Raw genomic sequence first — 12,658 nt, forward strand, 5'->3', positions numbered from 1 at the left:
CTAAGGCAAATATCATCAATGAGGTTATCACCATTAAATCTTATGATAATCTAGAGATAACCATAGAGGGAATAGTCTTGCTACCCATCAAGGTTGGGCCAGTCATCTAGGAAACAATTTTCCATGTTGTTGATCTAAACCTACCATTTAATATCCTCCTTGGATGCCCATGGATCCATGCCATGAAGGCCATTCCATCCACATATCATCAGTGCCTCAAATTTCTGCATCAGGGCACTGAAGTGACCATCCTTGCCAATCCAAAACCCTTTGCTTATTGCAATGCAGTTGAAGCCTCATATACAAACCATTGTGATGGCACTAAAATCAGCCAATCCATCACCAGTTCATCCAACACCTATAATGACCCAGAAACCATCCTCACCTCCACCCTATCTACCCTAAAGATCAACAACAAAGGTTGCGGAGAGTATAGCTTGTCTGATGCATTTGCAATTGGTGCATTGCCACTTGATCCACACAACCATGGATGAGCCACATATCATAGAGCCAAGGAGACTCCACCTCCTTGATACACACAGCTTGGCCAAACAAGCTTTGTATCCCTGAGAATCTCTCTTCATGAGGAGCTCACTCTAGATATCAATAATTGGATACATAAGGATGCACATCCAAGAAATCAAGCACGCCTTGATCACTTCAACCAGAAGTATCCCCAAGCACATAAGATCATCAATAAAAAATGGAACTATCTAGGTGGTGGTCTAGGACTAGAGGAAAGAGGCATGTAGTGTCCCATCGAAGCACACAAACCGAAAAAGAAGTTAGGTCTAGGCTTTGGCATACCCACAACTGAGGCCACCAATATGAATGGTCATGCTTTTTTGAACATCCACCATGACCTTGTAGAAATCAAAGACATTCTGGAGGAAGTTGAAAAGAGAGCCTACGACGATATTCTAGACCAAATCTCCCGAGGAGACTCTTTTCTTCAAGAACTATCCATCCATTTCATCAACCTACCACTTGCTCACCCTGAACTCATAGATTGGGACCAACCAACCATCATACACATTGATGAGTTCACATCAGAGGAAGCAATTCTAAGATTCATGGGAGCCAAAACTCCTCACAAGTAAACAAAGACAGATTCTGCCTATATCTATAAGCTAGATCTCAAAGGGTAGTTTGGAGAAAATCCCCAACCTAGTTTCGATACACCCAAAATTGGAACTAAGGAAAATTTGAGACTAGCTCAGCAAGTAAAGAGAGCCCCTTAGTGAGAAAATCTAGTCACAAATAGAACATGAGGATTTAGCATTGCCTCCTTAAAATAATCGAATAGAGGTGTCTTCTATTCTAATTGAGGATGCTAGATAAGTCAACATCGGTTCTTTTGAGATCCCCAAACTTGTTCAGGTTGTTGCATCCCTATCGCAAGACCAAGCTAACCTCCTCTTTGAGGTCTTAAGAGAGAACATCAGCCAATTTGCATGGTCATATCAGGACATGCTAGGACTTGATCCAAAGATCAGGCCCGTCAGATAAAAGCTTAGAAAAATGCACCCCAAGGTGGCATTACTAATCAAAGTTGAATTAGAAAGAATGTTAGCTACTGAGGTTATCTAACCTATCAACTACTTAGAGTGGATCTCCAACATGGTCCTCTTCACTAACCCTTCTGGTGACATCAGAACCTATACTGATTTCAGAGATCTTAACAAAGCTTTTCCAAAAGATGATTTTCCCTTACCCAAAATAGATATGATTGTAGACCTTACAGTTGGACATGAAATTGTGTCCCTCATGGATTGATTTTCTAGGTATAATCAAATCAAGATTGTAGAAGAGGATTAGCATAAGATAACATTCACTACCCCTTGGGGAACCTTTTTCTACAACATGATGCCTTTTGGCCTAAAGAATGTTAGGGCTACCTATCAATGAGCTATGACAACCATTTTCCATGTTCTTATTCATAGCATTTTGGAGGATTATGTGGATGATATATTGGTCAAATCTCACACCTTCATGGATCATCTTGTTGACCTAGAGAAAGTCTTTGATAGGTTAGCCAAATATCATCTCATGTTCTATCCCAAGAAATGTGTCTTTGGGGTCACATCTGGCAAGCTTCTAGGCTTCATAGTTTCTAAATGAGGTATCGAGATCGACCCCAAGAAGGTCAAGGCTATCTTAGACATGCCTCCTCCCCAGACACTGTAATAGCTTCATACTCTTCAAGGAAAGCTTCAATCCATTTGATGCTTCATCTCCCAACTTGCAGATAAGTGTATGCCATTTTCACATCTACTAAAGAAAGATGAGAACTTCAAGTGGGATTCTTTATGTCAATGCAGCTTCTATCAGCTCAAGCAGTATCTCGCCAATCCCCCTATCTTGGTTCCACCAATTCTTGGTCGTCCCTTCATCTTGTACATATCAGCAATGCCTATTGCTCTAAGGGCACTTCTAGCATAGCATGATGACTACGACAGAGAAAGAGCCATCTATTATATTAGTAGAACCCTAGTTGGTTATGAACTCAATTACACTCCTATGGAAAAAGCTTGTTTGGTAGTTGTTTTCTCAACTCAAAAGCTTCACCACTACATGCTAATTCATACCATCCAGCTAGTATCCAAAATTGATCCTCTCAAGTATATGCTCTCTAGAATAGCACTTACAGGCCATTTGGCCAAATGGGTTATGCTCCTTAGTGAATTTGACATCCTGTATGTGGACAGAAAGGAAATCAAAGGGAAAGCTATAGCAGATCACCTAGCTGATGCACCTCTAGTAGATACATATCCTTTGATCACAGAATTTCCAGATGAACATATCTCTCTAATTGAAGAACAACCCCATGGAAACTTTATTTTGATGGCTCATACTGATCTCATGGATCAGGGGAAGGAATATTGTTGGTCACACCTCAAGGAGATTACATTCTAGAAGCTTTTAAGCTACAATTCCCTAGCACCAATAATATAGCTGAATATGAGGCTCTCATAGAAGGATTAAAGATAGGCACAAAATGGAACATCACTAAGAGACAAATCTTTGGCAATTCTCAGCTCATCATCAAGCAAGTCCTAAATGAATATCAAACCAAACATGAAAAGCTATTACCCTACAAAGAGCTAGTTGATCAGCTAACCCAACATTTTACAAAACTTTAGTTTATACAAGTGCCTCAAATGTAGAACAAAGCAGGGGACACTATGGCTACTATTGGATTACTCTTGGAAATTCCCCAAGCAGCTATGCAGTATGGGTTTTTAGTCGAGCAACTCCTCACACCTGCCTATGCGAATGAGGATTCAAATAATGTTTGCATCTTGGTTGATCCCCAATCCCCTTGGTACCATGAAATCAATGCTTACCTTAAAGATGGTATCATATCCCCTCACCTCACATGAACCCAACACCAAAACCTCATCTAAAAATCATCCCGCTATGTCATCATAGCCAATACCCTATATCATCGGGGTTATCACGATACTCTCTCTAGGTGTTTAGACCAAAATGAGGCCGCAATGGTGTTAAAAGAAATACAGTCCAAAATTTTTGGTGCCCACATGACTGTTATTTTCCTAGCACAAAAAATCCATAGAGAAGGCTACTATTGGCCTACCATCAAAGAAGACTCCTGTGACTTTGTCAAAAAATGTCTCCCATGTCAGCAGCATGCCAATCTTGTTCATGCTCCAACACAAGATCTATAGCCTATTGTACCACCTTAGCCCTTGCATGTTGGGGCCTTGATCTAGTTGGAACTATCACACCTCTCTCATCTCATGGACATAAATGGATAATAACAGCTACAGACTATTTCACTAAATGTGTGGAAGCAGTCCCCCTAGTCTCAGCTACAGGAGTTCAGGTCTCCAAGTTCATCTTGTACCACATTGTTTGCTGCTTCGGTATCCCATCCACCATCTTTACCGACCATAGAAGTAACTTTGAAAATCTCAACATGGAAGAACTATGAACTTCCCTCCACATCCATCACTACTTTTCTAGCCCATATTTCCCACAAGATAATGGCTAGGCAGAGGCAACTAACAAAACCCTCCTCAAAATCCTAAAGAAAGTTGTCAATGATTCCGGCCACAATTGGCACCTACAAATAAATCCAGCCCTATGGGCCTATCAAACTCCTTCGGTACATCCACAATAACAACTCCATACTCCCTAGTCTATGGTGTCAAAGCAATACTACCCATAGAGGTTGAACTTCCCTCCTTGCACATATCTTTGTGAGGGAAAATATCAAATGAAGAATACAGAGTAGCTTGGTTCACCCAGCTAGATCTCTTAGACAAGAAGTGAAAACATGCCTATTATCACCTGACAATCTATCAATCTCATCTCAAAAGGATCTTCAATAATAAGGTTCTTCCCTGACACTTTCAGCCAGGCGACATGGTCCTCAAAGAAAATATGAAAGTCCAAGTCGATCGAGAAAAGAAAGGCAAGTTTGAACCTACATGGCTTGATCCTTATGTTGTCACTGCCTCCTTTGGCTCCGGAGCCTATCAGCTATCTACACTAGAAGGAGAACTCTTGAATGATCCTACTAACATCATTCAACTCAAGAATTTCTATGCTTGAAGATCCTTGGTATACCTAGCTTTTGAAAAATACAAAAAAAAATAGTAAAGGGAAATAAGTTTCCAATGGAGAAAACTTGGCAATTCAAGTGCCTTGGATAGGTACCTTGTTGAAAACCTAGTAATTTAGGTGCCTTATGTACTAAGACTAATCCATTATCTATCACTATCCTCTCCCTCATCCATCCACTCACCATCCCATAGAACACCTGCTTGTTCCCTTTGTGTTCCAACCAAATATCCAACATCTAATGAAGCTTGTAAATACCTCTTGTACAGCTTGTAAATATTTTACCTCGGCTTGTAAATCTTGTACCAAAGCTTGTACCTCACCTTGTAAATCTTGTATCATCCCTTGTATCATAGCTTGTATATCCAAATCTTGTCCAAAACTTATACCATATTCTAGCTTGTAAATAATCTTGTATCCTAGTTTGTATCCTATCACATGCAAAAAAAGAATCCCATTTTCCTTAAGCTTTTCACAAAACCATCAAATTATCCAACTATCCATCCAACATAGTCCAAAAAATTTCCATCTAACAAAACCCAAACATGAACAACCTTGTACAGTTGTAACATATCTTGGTCTGTCAACTTGTACATCCTCTTTAGCTTAGTACCATTGTATCTATCCAGCTTTTGTGTTAGTTCATCCTTGATCAACATCTTGCACACATTGCACAACCCTTGGTTAGCTATTTCAATGCATCCTTTAGCTAGATCTCTTGACACCAAAGTGTTATCCTTCTTAGTTCAGCTTGCTAGAAGCATCACTCATCCAGATCCATCAGCTTAAGTGCTCTCTGATAGATCCTTGTAAGATATAGCTTTCCTCATATCTGATCTTGGTCCGTTAGTACCTCGTCCTACCCATCTCGTTGGCAAACAGTTCTCTTTTAGATTTTTTTTTTCTTTTGATTTGAATCTTCCCTTTGGGTCTTGAAGTATCTTTTCCAAGAAATCTTTTTGTTCCCTCCTCAAGGTTGCCACAATCTTCCATATCATGGTATACTACGAATGGGGCAATCTGAGTGTAAGGTTTTGATCAAGTCTTTTGTTTGTTTTTCTTTTCTGCTTGTGGGTTACCTAGTGTCAGTTCCATGCTGCTTCCTCTGGGATTCATGTGTGCTACTGGGGCAATCCTTGCATGTCTATTTTGAGTCAAGTCCGTCAGTCCTCTGGACAGTTCATGAAAATGCTTTGATATTCTTGGTAACCTTGGCAATTAACCAATAGTCCTATAGAAAATCTAATGCTCAACTACATGGTGGTACTTCTCTTTGAATTATCCCCCCACTCAACAAGCTTTAATGGAATCCCTTCATCTCCATTATTCCCCATCCATATCTAGCATCTATCTCTCCTACCCCAGCTTATACATTAGTATCTCTTTGAATCAATCATCACTCTTAGCTTTAGGGATCCACAATCCTAGTCTTAGGATCCACCAATCAAATCAATCCACCAAGCCTCATCTTCCAAGATCCACAATCCTAGTCCTAGGGATCTCGGAGACCCATCTCTCGCCAATCTAGCTCTTTGAAATCTTGTTGCATCAGCTTTATAATCCCCTCATCCTTTTCCCTATCATGGATTCCTTTTTATAGCGCTCTGCTCCTTCATCCTCCACCTTCCCTAAAGTCTTAAGCTTGCTTCCTCTTGTGCATCTGATTCTCCTTTATCATTCTCCCATAGTGAAAGTTGTAGCTAATTCAGTCCCTTCTCTTTGCCAATCTGAGTCTCCTTGCTTATCCTAGATTCTTGTATTTTTTAAGAAGCCGTCGAGCCTCATTTTCTCTCCCCGACACCTTCTTGAGGGGGAATCTCATAGTCTAGTCTCTCCTTCTTATCCAAGATTGGGGCAACTTTCTTGCTAAAACATCTTCCTCATGTCGTTTATATCTAAACTTCTTTGAAATAGTGTTGTTTCAACACTATGTTAAAGAGGGGCAAAATGTAGACACCTAAAATTCTTTTAGAAAATAAAGTATTTTTATTTTTTGAAAATGTTCCTGATGACATCATCATTAATTAATTAATTAATTAATTAATTAATTTTTTATGCCATTAAATCCCTCTATCTTAATTAAAAATATTTAATTAAGGGATCTCTCCGAAAAATGTTTAAATCTTATTTAAACATTATTTCCTTATTTATTAATTAATTAATTAATAAATTGACCAAAAATCCCAAAATAAATAATTAATTTACTTTTTGCCCAAAACTTGGCCAATTTCCTTAAGACCACTAACCTCTTCCAAAATCTTCTAATCCTTCTTTAATTTTGATTAAAGGCTAATTCCATCATTTCCTATCCCTAATCCCAACTCAAAATATTTAATTAAGATTAAATATTAATCCTCATGTTTATTAAAAATGTTTTAATAAATATCTCCTCAAACAAACCCTTGAAATAAATAAAACTTTATTTATTTTCTAAAAAACCTTTTTTATCCTCATCCTAGGAAGTTATAGACTCTTCTAGAAAGTCTTCATCCTCATCCAAAGCCTAGACTCTTCTAGAAGATATCAATCCTTATCTTTAATCCTAATCCCAATCTCCTCCTAACCTTGTCACATTCCCTAAACATGGGTTAAGACTTGCTAACCCAAGCCAAAGTTAACAAATATCTCCTCCTTCACCCATCCTCATTTATTGCCATCCACTTGCCTATCCCTAAGCTAATCCTAAACCATCCTAATCCATCCTCTAATCATTTGCACAATCCTAAGCAAGCTTAAAACCTTCCTAATCCAACCCAAGTCAAAATTCTTCACCGTCCAACATAAATGACCCTCAAATATCTCTTACACTCTCCTTCAATGCTCTTACAAAGAACTTATGAAGGGTCTTTATGAAGATATTATCTCTTGAGCCTCTTTTGTTGACTCATCATTGCCCTTTCCTCCATCCTCTCACCCTATAACATGTGTCACTCCTTGATTGGCTGTAAAGAAGCACAATCCATGTGCTCTCCTCTCATTCAATCTGAGCCCTCCATAAGCTTTCTCCTTTTCTTCCATCTTAGCCCTCCATCCCTCAATCCTCTTGCCTATAAATTGGATCCTTCCCCTTTACAAACACAGTACAATCTAGAAAGTAAAGCCATAATGCCATTTTGAGAAGCCATTTTTTACATCAAATCCATTCACCAAAATCTATCAAAAATCCTCCATTGAAGCCCATTTGAGCATTTGAGAATACATACATAATCAATTCATCTTAGCTATTAGACACACCTCTACATCAAGTGATCATCCTCATTGAGAGAGCCTATCCATGGCTCATATTCTCATTTGAGGACTTCACTTTGTCTCTCATAAAGTTATGTTAAATTAGTATGCAAATGATTTTTGATTGTTTTAATTTAGTGTTTCTACATACTAAAGTAGCATATAGAGTCAGGTCTATAGTGAAAAGGAATATGTTGGGACAATAATGTCATTTTAGTAGGATATCCGATCTAAGATCAGATATCTGATAATATATCGGATATCCGATTTCAGATTGGATATCCAATATTGATGCCCAAATTTTGGTGGGAATTATGGGCAATGTATGATGATATATATATATTAATCATCATATAGAATAATGATGGTATTTTTCTATCACAAGAAAGTATTTGAAAGACCTATTGAAAAATTTGGCTTGGAAAGTTGTAAGCTTGTTGGTAAAAACATGATAATTGGTCAAGAGTTATCTAACAAAGATGAGACACCTATAGTTGGGAAGAACTACATATCTATGATTGGAGGTTTGAAATATATGACTGACATTAGACTAGATATAGAAATTGTAGTTGATATAGTACCAAGATTTCAAGTAGAATCCTAGCGAAGCACATTATGTAGAAACAAAGAGAGTATTCATATATTTTTATAGCGCATGTGATTTTGGTTTGTGGTATGATAGATCAAGTGAATTAATTTTGTGTGCATATTCACATGTATATTGGGTAGGTAGTATAGATGAATGGAAGAGCACAAGTGGTTGAGTAGTTTTCCTTGGAGGAAGATTGGTTTCTTGGCTAAGAAAGAAACATGACTATATCTAAAAGAGTACAACAAAAGTAGAGTATGTAGCAGAAGAAAACAATTATAATTAGATCATATAGATGAAGAAGATGCACTAAAAGATATTGAGATAGAATTCTCAAAACCTATTATCATACATTGTGATAACACAACTATAGTATGCATGTCTAAGAATTATCTATTGTATTCTAAGATTAAGAGTATATCCATTAAGTATCATTTCTTGAGAGAGAAATTTGCAGAGAAAGAAATAAGATTAGAGTATGTAAATACAAAAGAGGATATTACAAATATCTTTATGAAGCCTTTGCCTAGAGATGTAGAAAATGCATCAATCCAATTGTACATAGCACTATTGTTTATCTAGATTGAATGTTGATGCTTATTGTATGGAGAAATATCTATGATGTGAAGAGTCATCAAGGACTCTTGGTAGCTGGTATTCAATAGTGTCTGTAGATAATTGACTTAATGAAGTCTCTGTCAATGAGGGATAGAGATTGCATGGAAAACATCTCCTTTGTATATGGGATAAGTTTTTTAGATGGAGAATAATATTTTTAAATTAATGAAGGAGAATTGATTGTTGAAGTTGATGAAATATTAACCCCACAACTCCCAAGAATCACCTACATGCAAAGACCTATCATAGAAAGAGAGAAGCAAAAGCTATGGAGGCTATAATTTCAATATCTACAGATGACACATTCTTGATGAGAAAAAAAATAGATATCTATAAACAAAAGTAAATTAATTACAAAGTTATCAATCCTTATAAAAGATGATAAATCCTAATAGGTAACTAACCTAAGGTGAATGATAATTATTAATAAAAGAATTAATTATTAGATGCCTAAACTTTAGATTAAGTGAAATAGACTTAACTAGAAAATATTTAATTAATTTAACACCCCCCTCAAGATAAACTTAGGGAGTAGCTAAAAATCTAGAAACTGCTACTAAAAGTAAATTTGTGTCCAAGTAATAAAGGCCTGATGAGGTACCCAAGCAAAAAAAAAATCTTTTATAAGAGGAGAAATGGAGAAAATAATATGGGAAAAAATCTAATCCAAAAAGAGATGGAAATAATGCTGAAAAGAATTAATGAAGGACTGAACAAGCCTACACACTACAGAATGTCCCAGAAGATAGGAACAAAAGGCGATCATAAAGAACACCACTAAAGCGTGAAGTTACAAACACTACCAAACTATTGATCAAAAGAGCCTCCACTCTATAGAACTTGAGTAAGCAGAGAAGACTAAGTCTTAAGAGTTGATCAATAAAATGTGGAAGGTACTTTAATGGCCTCCAAAAAAAAAGAATGGAAGAATATCTATATGGTAAATGATCCATCTCATTGAAATGCATAAGTATCCAACCACTACAATTGCATACTACATAGGATGAAATACTGAATAGATATGTCATTCCATCAAACCAAGAAAATAATAGAACCAACATGACCCCCTTATAATGCTGAAAGGTAAGATTTGAATAGTAAAACTGAATGCAATATCTCTTACAAAATGAAGAACTAGGAACACCAAGAGTGGAAAAGAAGTACAAACACCTATAATGGCATGTATCATTGACACATCATGAGGCTAATGTCATCAAATGAAAACTCACTCAAAAAGGAAGATGGAAAACATGGCCAACATGAAACCACCTAAGGTTTCTTATAATGTAGTCCAAGTACAACAAGACACAAAGTTGTACAAGATCTTGAAATGCAATAGAGTGACACTTTATCCTAGTGCATTTGCAAAATTACTACAAAAGGGTATAAAAAAAGATCAAAAGACACAAGGCTGATACAAGAGATAGTACAACCCATGAAAAATTATATGAAGAAACAAAATTGATCTCTAGACCTAAATAACCCAAATATTTTCTAGAATGCAAAAAAGAAAAAAGTTTAATGGGATGTCCCCAGAATAGAATCTAGAAAACATAATGTCCCAAGATGTGTCTCCAGGAGTGAAAAATAGATCCTATAACCTTGAAAACATAAACCAACAACCAAACAACATGAAAAGTCCAAATAAACTGCACCATCAGGATGGGCTTGGAAACAACTTTCTTATAATATTTTATTTATAAAAAATAGAGTCTAGATGAGCAAGTTATAGCCAAAAAAAGTGTAGGTAAAAATAGAGTTGGATGGAAAACATAAAAATATTTACCACACCTAGATCCATGCCAAAATTCCTTGAGAAATGTGTCCAACAACAAAAAATTACTTCAGGAAGTGTGTCTAAAACTTTCTTGATTTGGGTACAAAAAATCTTATTTAAGGTGTAAATTTTTTTGATTTGTGTGCTTAAAAAGCATTTTTTTTTGCAAAAAGTCTTGTTTGTCATATAGATTTATAATTTGCATGTCAAAAAATCTTGATTTCATGCTAGAAATCTCAAATTTTATCCACAAATTGTCAATTTTCATGCCAAAAATCTTAATTTATGTGCCAAAAAATCTCAATTTGCGTGCTGCAAAATCTAAAATTTTGTATCAAAAAAACATGATTTGCATGCCAAAAACCTTGGTTTGTGTGTTGAAATACCTCAATTGGCATGCTTAAATTTTTTGAGTTGCGTGCTACTTTTTTAAAACTTTCATGTCAAAAAATTGTCAAATTGCCACCTCAGGAAACATGCCAAATCTTGGATTAATATTTGTTTGCCTCAAATTCCAATTGTGTCCAAAATCCACAAATTTTAAATAAAAATAGATTTTGTGGGTATTCTGAGCTAAATAAGGATTTTGTTTGAGCCCAAAGTGATCCAAAAATTAGTGACCCTCTAAATCCAAAAGAAATCATTCTAAAATATTGAAAATCTCTGAAAAATATGGCATAGATATGAAAGCCAAGCCAAACTTCTTATAAAAATGAAAAGGGCATGAATATTTGGAGTTTTGGTACCATCCCACTACTCCCAAGAATCACCTACATGTAATCAAATTTTAAGGAATGAGAGAAGCAAAAGCTACGTGGACTAGAATTCTCACATCCACAGATGAGACATTCTTGACGTGAAAATAGATATATTTCTATAATCAAAAGTGAATTAATTATAAAGAGATCAATTCTTATAAAAGGTGATCAAAATCATAATATATAACTAACCTAGGTTGAATGATGATAATTAATAAAATAATTGAGTATTAGATGTCTAAAGTTTAGCTTAAGTGAAATAGAGTTAATTAGAAAATATCTAATTACTCTAACATTGATTGTTGTTCACTAGTAGATTGAAGTTAATGTTGAGAACCATTGATGTTTATATCAAAAAGGGAGAAGTTGTGTTCAATTGATTTCCATACATGTAAGTTGTTCCTGAGTGTTTGAGTGTGAATAACTTATGCCAATCCTAAGAATAAGAAAGAAAATAGAATAGAGTTCCTGTGAATTTTAGATTTTATTGATGAAGAGGATTTGAAAAGAAGAGAATAATAGCAAAGTTTGATTTGGTATTCTTGGAACTTGGATTCTTTTTTATCTATGTTGTCGTCAGTGCCAAAGGGGGGGATTGTTAGCATGAATGATGATGGTACTCCTTTGGTGGAGTATCCTAAGTATTGGATATATGTTAGCATGACCTATATGTTGCATTCATGACTATTGATAGGCCAACGCTAGGGCAAATAATAACAAAATAATTAACAATTTTATGATGAAGTTCAGTTGGTATATACGTGTCAATCTAAGAGCGTAAGCTTAAGAAAGGTGTCTGAGTAGTATGCCATCAAAGGATGTCAGTTATGAAATGAGCGATTATGAATGCATCTACAACACATGAAATTGAATCTCTAAAAAGCCAATTAAATCCTAGTGATAGGAACTCTCACTTCCTGGTGATAGGAACATCATAAAGGTAAATAACTCAATAAAACTAATATGTGATAAAATTAATTAAAATTATTAATAAATTATCATCTCATAACCGAATTAATATGAAATATTATTATCTAATCAAATATAGATATTGAATATATAAACTGATATACTCTGATTAAATATATACTTTTTAATGCT

Source organism: Cupressus sempervirens, chromosome 10 (assembly GCF_028749045.1).
Source record: "Cupressus sempervirens isolate cs-2001-9-10 chromosome 10, ASM2874904v1, whole genome shotgun sequence".
NCBI lineage: Eukaryota > Viridiplantae > Streptophyta > Pinopsida > Cupressales > Cupressaceae > Cupressus > Cupressus sempervirens.